Here is a 17,528-nt window from a genome sequence, read left to right on the forward strand (position 1 = left end):
TGCCCTGTATAGCTATCCTTACCTCAACCAGCAAAACCCCTTGTTCCTTCCTATTATTGCTTATACTCTCTCTACAACAAAATTAGAGATAAGGGCAAAATAGTTTCTGCTGGGTATTGAGGGGGGGAGCGGGAGGGGGTGGAGTGGGTGGTAAGGGAGGGGGTGGGGGCAGGGGGGAGAAATAAACCAAGCCTTGTATGCACATATGAATAATAAAAGAAAAATGAAAAAAAAAAAAAAAATAGGAGGATCACAGTCTAGGCCAGCCTGGGCAAAAAAGTGAGACCCTATCTCCAAAACCACAGCAAAAGGAAGGAGGCTTGGCTCAAGCAGTAGAGCCCCTGCCTAGGCAAGCATGAAATCCCAATTTCAAATCCCAGTACCACCACCAAACAAATTTTTTTAAGTTAGCAAAACCCTATCTCAGAAATAAAAAGCAAACGAAACAGCTAGAGGTGTGGCTGAAGTGGTAGAGCACTTGCCTAGCATTCAAGAGGCCCCGGGTTCAATCCCTAGAACTGGAAAAAAAATCATATATTTAACATAGAACCCATCAAACCCGTCCCCTAACAGCCTCGCAGTTTCACCCCTGGGTATCTCCACAAAACAAATACAAATGAAAACCTATGTCCACTCAAAGACATGTGTGTAAATGTTCACAGCCAAAACCAGCCACATGGGAAGAAAGAGGACCGGGGTGCGGCTCACGGGGTAGAACTCCTGCCTAGCAAGAGTGAGGCTCTGAGTTCAAATCCCAGTAGACAGATAGATACATACATACATACAGACATACATACATAGACAGATGAAATCAGCAAATGTACATTCAGCTGGAGGCATGGTTCACGTGATAAAGCATATGCCTAACAAGTGTGAAGCCCTAAATTCAATCCTTCTTACCACCCACCCCCAAAAAATGCACACAAGAGAATCTTGGATCAGTACCAAGAAATCCAAAGTGCTATGACATGGACAGACTTCAAAAGCACTTTGCAAAGTGAAAGAAGCCAGAAGCAAGTGACTGCACAGGAGACGATCCTGCTTTTATACAGAAGGCAAAGGCTGAAAGGATTTATACACAACCTGCACCAAGACACACAACCTCGCCTCGGGAGAATTCCTAGCAGCACAGGACAGCGGGATTGCCTGGGGTTAGGGTGGGAGCTGCGGTTTACCAAAAAGGAACAGGGTCTTTTTGGAATGAGAGAAAACTTCTGGGTCTGCACTGTGGTAACAGTCACACTCAGCAATGCAGCTACTAGAAAGACCTTTTGGCTTCAGGCTGAAAGTAAGTCACAGCTACAATATGCAAAACCCAGCGCTCAAAGCAGCTGAGAGGAAGGTTTCGGTGGACACAGACCCGCTCTGGGAAGGTGGAGAGGTCAAGGGTAAGCGAGCTGCTCCAGTGTGCCAAGCAGTCTGGGGAAAGACAAGCAAGAGGAAGCCTTGAGGCCTGGTTTCCTTTCATGGTTTTTTCAGAACTTTTAAATCTGGTACCCTGTACCCAGATTGCCTAAAATCTAAGGAAACCATTTTCCCCCCTCTCCTAAATGTACGTAATCCTGCAGGCTCTTGAAGCCCCTTCAGAGCATAAACCTAGTGAAATCACAGTGACAAAGAGGACAGCTATCAATCAAATCAGGGTGACAAAGGGGAACTTTGTGCATTTTTTTTTCTCTTCCAGTTTTAGAGGTAAGCTGCTGAAAAATTCCAATTTAGGAAAAATACAAAGAAAGTTGTTATTCACAGGAGACACCCCAGAGGTAGACTGGCAGGAAGCTAAAAGGCTGGGATCTGGAACCCCAAAGATCTTCTCAGTGTCACCCCAACAAGAGCAAAGGGGAGAGCATGTCTCTTTTGGTATGTCAGACACCGGGAGCACAAAGGGCGGAGGGGGTGTGACCAACCCCACAGCTCAGGCTGTGCTCTTATCTTAGGAGCCAGAAGCTGCCCTAGGACAAAGCCACCTTGTGCTCCTGTCCCCTGGATGTCCGTGGGCAAGGAGCTGGCCCCAGGAGGAAGGAGGGTGAAGAGAAAGCAGAGGCGCTGCTCAGCTGGGCTGTTCACAGGGACTCAGATAAGGGTTCTGAGAGCCCCAAAGCAGCTCTGTCTGCAGATGGGTCTGCTTACTTCGGAAAAGCCTGTGAGCAAGACAAACAACTGCAGACAACTGTTCTACATCACCCAGACACTTCAAACGGCAGGATCCGCCTGGCCTTTGGACCATCTGGGAACGGAGGCCAGGACACTCACCATCTGCAAGCGGGGCGGCCCATCCCACAGCAAAGTAGGAAAAGATGACACGCTATAGAAACTACATCAAGAGTGATGTCCTCACTGTCTTTTTCCCCCACCACAGCAGAAAAATAAATGATTTTTAAAGAATTAAACAGGCTGCTGGAGGAGTAGCTCAAGTGGTAAAGTGCTTGTCTAGCAAGCACAAAGCCCAGAGTTCAAACCCCAGTGCCACCAAAAAATAAATAATAAACAAACAGGCCGTTTTAAACACTCCCAATAAATCCGTGGGAAGTTCTTCAAGGAAAACATGGAATGGCAGGCGCATTCTTCTTTTTCATAGTCCAGTTTTAATCATGTCCTTCTTAACTTAAAACTTAAGTGTAAGGTGGGGCACAGTGGCTCACACCTGCAGTTCCAGCCACTCAGGAGGTGGAGGTTGGGAGGGAGGGTGGTGGTTCAAGACCAGCCATAAAGATCCCATCTCAATCAATGAGCCTGGCATAGTGGAGTGGGTCTGTGATCCCAGCAATGAGGGAAGCCATAGGTAGGAAGATTTGGGTCTAAGGCTAGCCCCTGGGCAAAAAAAAAAAAGACCCTATCCTTAAAATAACTAAGCAAAAAAAAGGCTGGGGTGTGGGGAGGGCTTAAGTGGTAGAACGCCTGCCTAGCAAGCTCAAAGCCCTAAATTCAAACCCCAGTAATACACACACACACACACACACACACACACACACAGTCATACAGTACAAAGCAAAATGCACAAATTCCTAGCCTGGCATGTCACCCGTCTGCCTCAATGACTCTCCAAGGTCTACAGCACTTTCCAGCCCACTGGGCTCCTGGCTATTTCCTGTAGCACAACCCCCACCCCCACCAGTCCTGAACTACTCTTTCCAGGAAAGACCCCCACTCTGTTCCCCTGGGGCAGGACTTGCTTTCCTGGCCTTTCTCCTCCTCAGTCTTGCCAGCAAGATTCCATGCTGACTCACAGACAGGGAGGGCTGCGTGTTCTCTGCAAGTGTGATGTCACATCTCTTGCTTCAGTGCAAGACAGGCCCTCAATCCCCAGCCAGGGCTCTGGCCTCAGGAGCTGAGAACCTCACTCAGTGTGGTGGTGTCACCCCAGAACCATCTTCCCTACCTGTCACCTACTGCGGGGAGCATCCAAGGTGTTTACCAGTGCAAGGCCACAGTGTCACAATAGACAAGTCAGTTCTCCATCTTTGCCTGCTCCCCACTGACTCAGTGGGCCGGGCCAGGGGCACCCCGCATCTGGGTTTTAACAAACCCTTGGAAGCCACTGCTGATTGCATAGGGGCCCATAAGGTGACATCGTCGCACTCAGCTGCTAACTGCTTGTGAGGTTGGACAACTTGGCCTACCACACTTGGGCCAAATGCAGTGAATGCTGCTTCTTTCCAGCAGCTCTTGGCGAGAAAATGTGGCACTCCCTTGCAGATCAACTTTTCATTTCTGCTCCAGTCACTGAGAACAGTTAAAGACGAACCTTTGTTTGCACTCTTACTGATCTGACAGAGCGCATTTCCTTCCCTGAGCGGATGTGCAAAGACACCACGCGTGGGATGGTAGAAGCAAAAGCTACCAGGAAAGAAGGCGCTGGTGTCTTAGGAGGAAACCAGGAAGCGTGAGCCACCACACCCAGGAAAGTTAGTGAGACCCCATCTCAGTGGAAAAGCTGAGTGCTGGCTAGAGGCATGACTCAAGTGGTAGAGCACCTACCTAGCAAGTTTGAGGTCCTGAGTTCAAATCCCAGTATTGCAAAAAAAAGACAATCAGGATACCAGAAAATATCCCCCATCATTTATGTTTTGATAACATTGATTTCCTGATGATTCCGAGATCAGAGACATTAAACATTCGCTCAGTCATATTCCTCCTCGGAGGAACAGGCCAGGGAGACTAAGATGTGAAGAAAGAAGGTGGCCTCCTGGAGAGAGCCACCAGCTGCCAGCCCCTCTCCGTCCCACACTGATAATGCCAGTGACAAAAACAGCACAAACTTGTTAGGCTCAAACTTGCTCAACTTAACACACAGCACTCTCAGCCACTCCACAAAGGAAGTCTTCCTAATTAACACTGGTCAGCCTCACCACGTACTTGTGGAGTGCTCACCGTTGACTGCCTGGTCCACCGCCAAAGCACCATCCATTGTTGGATTTGCTTACTCGATGTCTATGGAAACACCAAATACAATGTTTAAAGCACACTGTCATCTAAGTGTCACCATCATGGACCGCCTCACCATTTCCAAACACTTGTGAGAGCTTAGTACATTTCAGCACTACCCTTAGTATTTTGTGCGACAGGAAAAGGCGAGACTGCACCATCTGGGTCTGTCTTTATGGAGATGGGACAAGAGTGAGCAGGCACCCAGAGAGAATTGTTGAAGCCATGTCTACCTCCACCAAGAGGGCGTCTGCCATTGAGAGGGTCAGAAAGAGCCTGTCCCCTCACGGAGGACCAGAGACATGAGTTATCTTGGGAAACAGGCTAATGGCTTTTAAATATCAGTGACAGAAGGTGATGTGGCATGGGTAACGCACACTGTGGTGTTTACTAAGTGTCCACTATGGACCAGGAGCTGCACTGATGGCGGAAAAGAAGTGACAGGCACACTTTGGTCTGCTGGAAATGACAGGCCAAGGAAGATCTGAAGAATCAGAGCAAGCCACAGCGTCTTTAAGGACAAGGTGGGAAACTGTGTAGTTTTAAGAAAACATTTGACCGTGTGTGGTGGCTGGATTAGGCGGCCTCGTGTGAGAAAAGATGGTGGTGACTCATGCTGGACAGAAACAAGGGACAAACAGAGATCTTCAGAAATTGATGATGAACTGGATGGGGGGGAGGAGACCAAATGATGCAAATGAGGCAGAGCATCAAGAAGCCCAATCTGTGGTGACTGGATGTCCCTGGGGCACTGTGGCAGGGTGACCAGGAAGATGCTAAAGGTCCTCACCTCCACTTCTGGCACTCACCATCCCTCAGGCCCCTGCCATCATCTCTCAAATGCTTTCCCCAACCTATGACTGGCAAGCTGAGCAGAGGGACCAGAAGTTCCTGAAAGGAACCACTGTGGCAGTGGGTGACATCTCAGAGGGAGAAGTGGAAGGGTCACGAGGAGACAGAACCGTGACAGGAGGATGGAGTGGATGCCAGAATCGCCGGTGGGAGGGAAGCAGACTCGAGAAGGAGCTGTCACCAGTTTTTGCCCCAAAATGAGTCAGTTTCCCTCTTGGAATTGTGGAGCCGATCACAAGGCCGAGCACCAATTGAGCAGGGAAGTGGATTCTTGGCCAAGAATAGAAGTGGGGGATAAAGTCACAAATCAACAACCCCTGGGGTTCCCTCAGGGAGACTAGGGACACAGAGTAACAGGACTGGCAGAGTAGTCCAAGCAGTACGAGCACCTGCCTAGCAAGTGTGAGGCCAGAGTTCAAATCCCAGTGCTGCCAAAATAAGTAAAATAAAAAAATAAGTGATACAGAGTAACAGAAGTGGGGAGGGAGAGCTAACAAAGGGGACAGTCATGTCTTTTCTGGATATGGACAGGGATTTGTCAGAAATTCAGGTGCCATCTCTTTCTGTTCCTTTCATGGTTTTTTCAGTAGTCACCATGGTAACTGTCAACTGTCACTGGAGGGTGTTCTTCAGCATGCCCGTGGGACTATAGTGAAGTCAGAGACTGTCTGGTGTCACTCTGGCAGCCCTCTCAGATCCAACCAGTTTCCGCCAGCCCTGAGGCTGAGGCAGCGCTGAACGCTGGCGGGGCAAGAAGGACGGGAACAAGGAAAAGTCCCTTAGCTCTGGGGTGTCAGGGCGGTCACTGCCACCGAGAGAGCAAGCTGCAGCTGAGAAACAGGCGGCAGCAGTGTGCTTGATTGTGAGTGGACGACAACCTCTCTGGCTGCACTTTGTACATCTTACTTTTTAGAACATTTCATGTTTTAGGAAATTTGATCAGATAGCACAGAGCTCTCCGTACCCTCTTCCACTTGGTCTCCTACTACTGAGGTCGTGCAGTACCTCTTGTTACAGCTCACAGGCTGACGCTGATCCACTTTCACTAACTCGTTTACACTGGGCTCTCCGGTGCATGCTCCATGGGTGTGGCATTTGTGTGACATCATCCCATGACAGTGACTTTCTCCTGTTCTCCATCTATTCAACACCCCTCCCGCTCATAACCACTCACCTTGTTACTGTCTCTGTAGTTCTGCCTTCTCTAGAATGTTCTATAGTGGGAGTGACACAGTAGGTGACCCTTTCAGAATGCCTTCTTTCACCTAAACAACATCCATACAAGGATCCGCCATGTCTTTTCTGTGGCTTGACAGCTCACTTCGTTGTATTGCCGAGTAATATTCCACTGTATGGACATACCACAATCTGTTTCCCCATTCCTCTGCTGAAGGACATCACGGCTGCTTCCAGGTTTAGGGCTACTCTGAGGGGCTTTTCAGTTACAGAGGTGGAAGCAAGGAGTTATTTCCTCCATGGTGCTGAGATCAACTTGAGGTTGGAAGTGACAGGCTGAGCCCTGAGGCTCTGTGGGCGGACCTTGTGCTGTCAGTTTCTGGCTCAGCCCTGTGTACATCTGACCCTGGCAGGTAATTTTGGGTAAAGCTGATCTTACCTGGCAGGCATGTTAGCGTATCTCAGAAGCCCTGGGAGACAATTTGTCTCCTTTAGTTCTTGAGAAAATGACAGGAGTTATCATCAACTAAATGTGACAGGAAAGTGATATTAAAAACAAAAAATTGTTAGTCTGACAATACAGGCTTCTAACCCCAACACTTCAAGTTCCAGGCCTGCCTGGGGCTACCTAGCAAGTTCAAGGGCAGTTACATAGTGACAAACAGCACTAGGCATTTGCTTTAATAAACTACAACGCAAAGTCTGTTTCCAAACCAAGTCCCCTATTTCCAACGGCCTTGTTATTCAACAGGGAAGTTTCCAGTAAAAAGTTCACCCACGCTCTATGATTCTGTGCTGAGGTTTGAGCACTTGCGCTGGAAACAACGTTTAAGAAATGAAGGCCAAGCTGGTGACATGGCCCCAGTCGTACAGCACCTACCTAGCAAGCTCAAGGCCCTGAACTCAAACCCAGTACCACCACAAAATTAAAAAAGGAAAAAGAAAAAAAAAATCAATGCTAAAATTTCAATGTGTCTTACTGTCCTGTGTGACATTCCGTCGACATCTGTTTCTGGAGTCATTTTAGAGTAATGGCATTGTTCTATACAACTTAAGAAAAAGGAAAGTTTCCTAAAGCCTGCCAAGTGCACTGAACTATAAGTGAGGGGTGAGAGAAGGAGCAATGTAAGAACAGGCTGTTAGGCTGCTAGGGGGACAGCGCCCGCCTGGTGTCCCCAAGGCCCTGGGCTGCATCCCCAGCACCAGGAAAAAAAAAACAAGGAAACAGAAAAGGCTGTTAAATTCTCCACCCGCTCCAATGTTATTTAAGAACCCAACTGCACAATATTATCGTCCAGATGATGCAATAAAATACAGCAGAGGTGAAAAGCGCTCGTGCCCTGTCCTACATTTACCGATTAATTGCAATACTGAAATGTCAAGCAAAGCATGCAATAAAAACAGGTGAAACGCCTTGTGAAATAACGAGGACACTTAAATGCCAATCTGCTTGATACACAGGTAATTCATTAAACGATGTTGTCCCTTTAAAAACGTAATGATCCTGAGTGGGACACTGTGTCTGTCTGCGGATTACTGTAAGGGAGAAAAAAAGCTGCAGTCTGCACAGGCCAGGGGTCGCTGGGTCACTGGCCGGGGAGGGAAGCAGGGCTCTAATCCTGGATTTGGGGCTCCTCGTTCACAGAATGGGGAGGGGAGATGGATGTAACTTTAATTTAACTGACACGCAGCACCCTCCCCAGAGCTTCATAAACATGCCTTCTTTAAAAAAAATTTATTTTCATATTATAGTTGTACTGGGAGTACACTGTGACATTTATAAAAGTTCTTATATCAAATATATCCTGCTTGACTTCACCCCCCCACCATCCTCCTTCACCCCCCTCCTTCGAATAGTTTTCACAGGTCTCCTTTCCCCATGTACACAATGAGTACCTAACATTTCCACCACAGTCACCCTCCCACACCCCTGCCTTACTTCCTCCACCCTCCCTCTGGAACCCACTCCCAGGATCTATTTTGCCTTCCTGTTCTTCGTTATTTTTTTTAAGACATTTTTGTTTGTTTAAGGTAGCCATACAGGGTGTTTCACTGTGACATTTCCATGTACATATGTATAGAACCACGAATTGGGTAAATACTAACTCCTAAATCCCTACACCCTCCAGGCAGACACTACTACTGAGCCCTTGTTACAGAGGAGGAAACTGAGGCACAAGAGATTAAGTCAACTTGCCCCCAGTCACCCAGCTGGTAAGTGGCAGACATGGATGAGACAAGTCTCTTGTGTGCAAGACGATCTCAGAAGTGGTCACCCTCCCTACTTTCCAGGGACCTTCTGATTCAGACTTTTCTGATGCCATCCTGAAACTTCCCCACACCACTCATCTTTTCTAGGACACACGTACCAGGCTCTTGGCCCAGGTAAGCCACCAAGGATGCCAAAGCAGAAAACCTACCAAATAATCAAAATGTTTGCTGAATGACTAGTGGAGCTCCTTAGAGTACAACATGGTGTTTGTAGTGCTAAGCTGCGAGTTTTCAAAACCTTTCTCACTTCCATTGGGTTTCTCACAAATGCTCTGTGAACACAGATGGTCACTCTGTGATGGTCACAGATGGTCACTGCGCAGTGAGGCCACTCTTCTCCATTGCCCTTCTTCCATGGACCAATCACAGAGGTGCTCTGACAGCTCTCTGGAAAGCCCTACAAGTGTGGGTAGGCTTAAGGCACAGCACACAGGCAAAGTCATAACCATAAGAGTAGTTCAGGCCAGACATGGTGGCTCACAACTGTAATCCCAGCTACTTGGGAGGTAGAGATCAGGAGGATCACAGTTTGAGGCCAGCCCAGGCAAAAAGTTTGCAAGACCCCATCTCAACTAATGGCTGCACATAGTGGCGTGCACCTGGCAACCTCCTATTTGTGCTTCCCCAGGTACCAGGCTAGCCCAGGCATAAAGTGAGACCCTATATCAAACGTAACCAAAACAAAAAAGGGCTAGTGAAGTCGCTCAAGTAGTAGAGTGCCTACCTAGCAAGCTCAAGGCCCTGAGTTCAAAGCCCAGTACCACAAGAAAAAAAAAACAGTAGTTCAAAAAACTGCAAGAAATACTAAGACACACACACTAAGACACAGGCGGGCACAAGAAAAATTAAGTCCAGGTGACAAAGAATAACCCTTCTCTCCCAAAGCAAAACTCAGTTCCCATGGAACACACCACTGGATTAAAACAGACACACTAAAAAGTCAACCTCACTCAGTCACCAAGGAGAAAAGCACAGTGACGTGGGGTTGAGGACAAGTTCCAGTTTGCTTCCAGCTAAAGGAACAAGTCACAGTCTGAAATGAGACTTCAAAGCTGAGGGCTTCTATTTCTGTAGCTGTTGGGAACACAGTTCATTCACATCTTGTCACCCTCCCACCAGGGGCCTTCACCTGCCAGCCAGGGTCACTCAGGCAGCAGTGCCACTCGGGAAGCACGTCCCCCATTACTTAGTCTATCTCCCGCACAATTCCACACGACAGCCAGCTGGGACAAGAAGGAAGCTTGTTCTGTGAGCATCCGGGAAAACAGGAGAGCAGAGAAGGGACAAAGGAGGCCCAGGAAGGCGTGGATGGACGCCACGCTCTGTGCTGACCTTCACCGGCTCATCTCCCCAGCCCTTCCACAGCTAAAGTAGGTGCCACGAACTCCAGCTGGGCACCGGGCCTCGGTCAGGTGTCAGGCAAAATCAAGAAGGTCCCAACATCCTACGATCCATTCCAGGAAGCCGCTTGGTAAGGAAGTGCAAACCTAACCAGGACAACGGACAAGGCAGAGGTGACACCTGCAGAGCAGGAAATGGTGAGTAAGGACATTTTCTTACTCTGTACTCTGGTTTTCCAAATAATAACGCAGCCTGAGCACCAATGTTCACGGAGCACAGTTCGATGTGTGGGAAACGCACTCCCAGGCCACAAACAAAAAATCAGAAATAAGAAAGGAGAACGAGTACTCACTTGCAAGTCTAACACCCTGTTTCACGCCAGCCCAGGCAAGAAATTCAAGAGACCCCATTCAACCAATAAAAGCCAGGCATGGTGACACATGCCTGTCATCCCAGCTGGTCGGCCTGGGCATAAAGTGAGACCTATCTCAAAAATCACCAAAGCAAAAGGAGCTGGCAGTGTAGTGGTAGAGAGGCTGCTTAGCCAGCCCAACCCCTCCCCCGCCAAAAAGTCATTAGGAATATTTTTAACACTGAAAATGTAGTTGAAGCTGGGCGTGGTGATGCACACCTGTAATCCCAGCACTTGGGAGACCCTATCTCAAAATACAAATATAAACATACATACCCGAGGGTAAGGGGTGTCTACCACAGCTCACTGAAATGAACCCGTATTGTTCTCGACATCGGTATAAACATGACGAATGAGCAACGTCTGTAAAGAACCCTGGCACTGCAAGGAAAATACAAAGGCAAAACCAAGAGTGAGTAGAAATCCAGCCACAAAGGAATTTCTCATCTGCGACAGAATGTCTGACGGAGCGACACAAGGAAAGACAGCAGAAAATAATTATAGAATTTCCTCCTCTTTAGAAATAAATCTGCCTGAGAAATTCTTTCTCAGACTTCCAGATAAACAATCCAGACCTTTAAAAAAAAAAAGTTCTGCCCCAAACTCATCTTACTTGAGCCCAAACAAAGCAAGGACAGTTCAAAAGAAAGTCAAGAAAAGTTGGTAAAGCCCCGAGGCCATGAAAGCCACACCAGAGGCTGGGCTGTGATGGGGAGGGCTGAGACTGGGGGTCCGGATGGAGTCACTGTGAAAGTGACCCACGCCACCCACTGCGACCAGCACGGCCATGTCGGTGGCATACGTAATGAACACCCACCCAAGAACTCTCTGCCGAGCCCCTCGTCCACCTGAGCCCTGCGAGCAGCTGGTGGTGGAGACACCACAACAGGTTTTCTTCTGGAGGTGACACTGAGCCAGGTTTTATTTCTCCTCTTGAGAAGGCCTGATGGCTGGAGGTGCGACCCAAGTGGCAGATCACTTGCCTACCAAGTGCAAGGCCCTGAGTTCAAATTCCAGCACTGCCAGAAACCAAACCAACAGCAAGCGAAGGCCTGAAGGTCAGTGTGAGGTGGACACCCGTGGGGAGCCAGGATGGGGGTCAGGACGGCTCCAGGACAAATGGCAGGGGGCCCTTCAGGGGAAGATGAAACCCGGGTAGTGTCAGGGGACACTGACTCGCCATCTGCATAGGCTGCCGGGAATACTGGACCACAAACGTGCACCCATTAACATCCCTTGAAGGTCTAAATTTGTCACCATTTTGCAAAGTGAGCATAAATGTTTATGTCACTCTAATGACTCCATGTCTGGGGCTCTGACATTTAAAGCTTCCCGTCAGTGACCGCTTCTTGAACGCTCAACTCTCAACATTCTCAGCTTCCATGGAAAAAGTCACAGGGGATACTATGGTTTGTCCCCAAAACCCACATGGTGGTGACCTGGCCGCCAGTAAGACGGTTTTGAGAAGTGGAGGGACTTTAAGGCTATCTGGGTGCCACCATCACAAAGGGATGAGTGCAGCTCTCTGGAGAACGTTGTTAACACGACAGCAAAGTGAGTTCAGCTTCCCCGGCTGCCTCCTGCTTCCTCTCCAGCACATGTGCTCCTACCACCTGTGTCGGCTTCTCCACCATGACAGGACGCAGCATGAGGCCTCACGAGAAGCCAAGCAGATCTGGCACTGTCTCCTGGGCCTCCAGAGCTGTGAGCCAATACACCTCTTTTCTTTATAAGCTTTCCAGCCTCGGGTATTGTGTTACAGCCACAAAGAAGGCGTCTAAGTCACGGACAGCACGCATCTCATGTGTCATCAAGCTGTTTTGTAGTGTCCATCCTACAGTGGGCACCTGTGTGGCGCTCAGGAATGATCGCCAACCAGGATTTCTTTTTATGCATTTCAAAAAAGAGCACTTTCAAAGGCGGAAGTCACTGCAGTTGCATATTTATAGCCGTTATAAAAACCATCTTTCCAACACTTTCTACTAAATGTTTAAATTATGATTGGTAATTATCTTGATCAACGTAATAAGCAATTGTAACTACTTACCAATTTGAAAAAGGCACAGGGAAAACGAGATAAAGCTGTCACCGCAGAGAAGGAACCAGCACACTGAGCGTGACAGCCACCCTTTGAGCACGCAGCTTCCAGCAACACGAGTCCATGAAGGCTGCTACCGAGCATGGCAGGCACGGGGACGTCCCCTGCACGCGCAGGCCGTGCGGGGAAGAAGATAGTTATCTACCCCTGCCCTGCTAGGGGCTCCCAAACAGATCACCACGTGCATCCACGGCTTCACCAAGAACAGCCAGGCCTCGGTCACCCCGCAGCCGTCCAGGCCCAGGACGGCCACGGCGGGAAGAGGGGTGGTGACAGTGGGTGGCTGTACCCGGAGAAGGCAACCAAGAAGTTTAGTTTTTAGAGGCCATCTTCCCACCTCGGGCCTGGGAAGAAACCAGACTCTGGGTGACAAATCGCTAAGAGATGGCATCGTGGGGAGGGGCTGGAAAGGAACCCGCCTGGGGCCCACGCTCGACAGGGAGCTGCTTCCGTGGGGGACATGATGCCGGGGACAGTGGCTTCCTGGCGACCTGGCCAAGGGTGCAAGGGTGGCTACATGGCATCACGGTGGCGGACGGATGCTGAGTGCTGGCGCGCACACACACACACACACACACACACACACACGTGCAGGTGTGCACACACACATGCACACACACATTCATACGCACACGCATATACACACGTGTGTGCACACATGCACACATGCGCACACGTACAGACACATACGACTGTGCATGTGCACAAATGTACGCATGCACACACACGCACACACACACACATTCATACACACACGCATATACACGTGTGTGTGCACACACGCACACATGTGCACACGTACAGACACATACGACTGTGCATGTGCACAAATGTACGCATGTACACACATATACACACAAGTGCATATGTGTGTGCAGTACATCCACACATACAGGCATGCGTGTGTGCACACACATGCGCACGCACACATGCATACATGTACACATATGCAAGCCTGCACTTGTGCACACACTCACGCATACAAGTGCACACATGCATAGACTCATACACCCATGCACGCATGTGCACACCTACAGATATGGATATGTATGTGCACGTGCACACTCATGCATGTACGCATACACACACAACCGTGTGCACATGTGTGCACATGCAAGCCTACACATGTGCACACACGCACATACGTATATGCACATGGTGTACACATGTGTGTGCATAAACACATGGAAGCCCACACGTGTGTGGATGTGCACACACACATATATGAGCACACAAATGCACACGTGGACACGCAACAACCTCACTCACTTGCCAAAACCCATGTTTAGGATTAGTGACACGGGGCCTTTGCCTTTCACGTGCACACGCAAATTCCTTCCTCCGGCCTCGCTTTTCTCCTCGGGTTAAAAGTCAGCCCACCGCCAACGCAGCTTCTTCCAGTGGCAAAGGGGTTTGGGGGCTGGGGCCCGCGACTCACGGCTGTAATCCCAGCTCCTTGGAGGCAGCTGGTTTGAAACCAGCAAATAGTTCTCAAGACCCAATCTCAAAAACCCAACAAAACAGGGCTGCAGACGTGGCTCAAGGGGCAGAGCGCCTGCCTGGTAAGTGTGCGGCCCTGAGTTCAAACCCCGGTACTGCAAAAAAAACTCCCCCAAATTCTTGAAGGAAAATAACAAGTAGTAGTCAATGAACACTGCCAGCATTGGTGGGGACATGACAGGACACGTGTAGAAGTCAGCGTGTGACATGCCATAAGTGCCACAGGCTACTGATTTGGAAGTCATCCCCGGAACGATGAGGCTGTCGGCACAAAGGTGTCCTCTGCAGTGTTACTGACCCCGATGCTAACTCAAAACACGCAAAGAAAGGTCGCCTCTCTGTGCACGCGTGCTAACCCAAGCGCCAAGCCCGTGCAAGTGACAGCAAGCGACTCCATGCGTGAGGGGCAGAAGTCTAAAAGCCAAGCAGAATGCGAATCTGTGTCTACTGCAGGTCTGTGGACGTGTAGACGGGGCCTGGGGGTCAGTGCATGGAACTGAACTTGGGGATTTGGGACTGTCAGTCATTTTTCCACTTTAAACTGAGGTGTTGGTCCACAGCTGTGGGGCAGGAAGGAAACAATGTTAAAAATAAGGTGAGGGTCTCCCCAGATGCCTCAGGCATGGGCCGAATCCATCCTGGTGTCTACAGGTTACAAACAGGTTAAAGCCCACTACTTACTTTGTTTCCTTTCTTTGTTGCAGTACAGAGCCATTCCACCAGCCCTTTTTTGTGACAGGCTCACAAACTATTTGCCCAGGAGGGCTTTGAACCATGATCCTCCTGATCTCTGCCTCCTGAGTAGCCAGGATTACAGGCGGGAGCTACCACGTCCAGCACCAAATATTAACTTTTGCATTACGAACTCTCGGACCCAAAAAAGCATTTCCGCCGTTTTGTGCTGGACGGTTCTCCAGGCTGCCTGGGAAAGCCAGTGCACGTGGAGTTGAACACCTGCGGGGACATTCCGAACTAGTACAGCTTAATAGGATCTGAAACCCAATCTGATGGCCCAGCTCTCCCACCCTGTCTGGAGACCCTAATATGCACTCAGATGCGAGGACACAGGCAACTTCCCATGGGTCAGTACTGTCATGGGTCCCACAATCCACTCTTAGAAGCAGGAGAAATGGAGCCACTGTAGGGACCCAGCAGTGTCAGAGGTCACCATGCCAGCAGGGCAGGATCGGGAGTTCCCATAATGCCTCAGTCAAGGTCTGCTTTGGGAGGGTTGGCTAAGGGGTAGGTATTGTGAGTGCTCATAATTGGTATTATGGAGTTAAGGACTATCTGTGACACTTCTTATGGTAGAAAAGAAAAGAAAAAAAAAAAAGAAAAGAGCAGAAACCAGAGTTCATGGATCTACTTAAAAGGTCGTATTGGAGCTGGGCACAGTGGCTCATGCCTATAATCTCAGCTTCTCAGGAAGCAGAGATCGGGAGGTTTAGGTTCTAGGCCAGCCTGGGCAAAATGTCAGTGAGACCCCAACCCAATAAAGTGGGATGGTGGTGCATGCCTGTCATCACAGCTTCTCAGGGATGCAGAGGAGGGAGGATCTCAGTCTGAGGCCAGCCTGAGCAAAGAGCAGGAGACCTTATCTGAAAAATGAACAAAAAGGGCTGGGGGTGTGGCTCAGGCGGAAGAGCTCCTGCCTAGCAAGCAAGAGGCCTTGAGTTCAAACCCCAGTACCAAAAAAAAAAAAGGGTTCACATCAGGCTGATGGCCTATTGTCTGGCCAGGAAGAAAACAAACTACAAAAACACAGAGTGAAGACTTTGAAATAGGAGGTTCTTCAAGCTCTCATATCTTGTTTTGCTTTTTTTTTTTTGCTAGGCAGGCGCTCTGCCACTTGAGCCACTCCACCAACCCTTAATCTCTGATTTCCAATGAATGGATCTTTAGAGCGTACAGCCAAACAGCCAGGCACAGCAGCTCACGCCTGTAATCCTGGCTACTCAGAAGTCCACCCTGGGAGGCGGGGGGGAGAAAAGTGGGGAGAGGAAGTGATAAAGGGGTGTAAAGAGTTGAGACCCCATCTCAAGTAATAAAAAACTGGGTGTGGTGGTGCATACCTGTCATCCCAGCTCTGTGGGAAGCTTAAAATAGGAGGAGTGGGAGGCCACCCCAGGCAGAAAGTGAGATCCTATTCAAGAAATAACAAAAGCATAAAGTACTGGGAGCATGGCTCAAGGGGTGGAGCACCTGCCTGGCAAACACAAGGCCTTGAGTTCAAACCCCAGCACTGCCAATCAACAGCCAAACAAAAAGGAAATTCTTCAGACTTTCATCATTTCTTAGAGGCACAGCAGGAGCAGAAGCCCTTTTCAAAGGCCTGCACAGTAATTGTTCCTCTAGCAATGCAAAACAACCTTGCAGAAAAGGAGGACATTGTAAAATGTTTGCAAAAGAAAATGACAGAAGAGTGGAGACAAAGGAGGCCCAGCACCAGTACAACCTGCAGGGAACCAGCTCAAAGGAAGAAGAGTGAGTAAGACGCTGTCACAGACAGGTCATGAAAACCAGGCTGGACATGGCAGAAGGCCAGTGCCAACGGAAAAAAGACAGGGGACAGGGCAAGCTGTTGTCTCTAGTGACACCCAGACGTCTCTAGTGACAGGAGTCTGTCTGATGAAAGAGGAAGAAATGAAAGGTAAAGGTAAAAATGACTGAGCTTTTCAACAGGAATTACCAGAAAACATTTTTAACAGAAATTGCAGGCCTAAATTGTTGCTCCTGCAATTATGCCAGAACACTTTCATCCAAAATCCAAAATCCAAGATTTTGAATTTTAATTCAAAATCTTCCCTGGCAAACTACAGATAAAAATGCAAAATGTCCTTATTACACGAGGCCTCGGCCTAGCTTGTAAATTAAAAATCCGAGCAGGTCCACTCTGAGAAGTCTTTTTTAACAGGCACGGCAATGACCGACTCTGTCTCCACTGACTGTGCATTTAGTTTGAAGACGCACTGCCTTGGGGAGGGAATTTTTAGTCCTACTAAAAATTTCATATTCTGGTTAACTAATTCCTGTTTACTCGGCTCTTCTACTGCGCTGCTTATTAGATTACCAGGTTTCTTAGGAGACTCTCACTCTTTCTTCACTGTGACCAAGAGCAGTTACTGTCTGCCTGTGACAATGACTGCAAATAAACAGGCAGCCTCTATTACCAGGGTAAGGTGGACAAAGGACATTTAAGAATGTATTTAAAATGAAAGGCCTCGACTGGTGGAGTGACTCAGGTGGTAAGAGTGTCTACCCAGCAAGCGTGAGGCCCTGAGTTCAAATCCCAGTACTGCAAAATAAATAAATAAAAGGCCACAAGTATTTAAATACTTTCTCTCAATTGTGCCAGGACCCCCAAAAAGACTTGTCTGTGACCATTACAACTTTAAGCTGCCTCAGCCCTGCAGACGGCATGCGCCCATAAACTTGGCCACGGTGCTTATCCCA

The 17,528-nt window shown here is 48.8% G+C and overlaps 1 protein-coding gene across 5 annotated transcripts in view; it reads right to left on the bottom strand.

Moving 5' to 3' along the window:
* Positions 1-17,528, bottom strand: part of Farp1 (FERM, ARH/RhoGEF and pleckstrin domain protein 1) — a 254,241-nt gene that overhangs the window by 204,519 nt on the left and 32,194 nt on the right. Inside the window, exon 1 of one of the 5 annotated variants that reach the window (XM_074043100.1) lies at positions 10,754-10,963. The exons of the other annotated variants lie outside the window; for them this stretch is intronic. The gene's annotated coding sequence lies outside the window, so the exon portion shown is untranslated. Of the gene's footprint in view, positions 1-10,753; positions 10,964-17,528 lie in introns of those variants that run through there. 5 annotated transcript variants of the gene reach the window in all.

The sequence above is a fragment of the Castor canadensis genome, chromosome 10 (assembly GCF_047511655.1).
Source record: "Castor canadensis chromosome 10, mCasCan1.hap1v2, whole genome shotgun sequence".
In the NCBI taxonomy this organism is placed as follows: domain Eukaryota; kingdom Metazoa; phylum Chordata; class Mammalia; order Rodentia; family Castoridae; genus Castor; species Castor canadensis.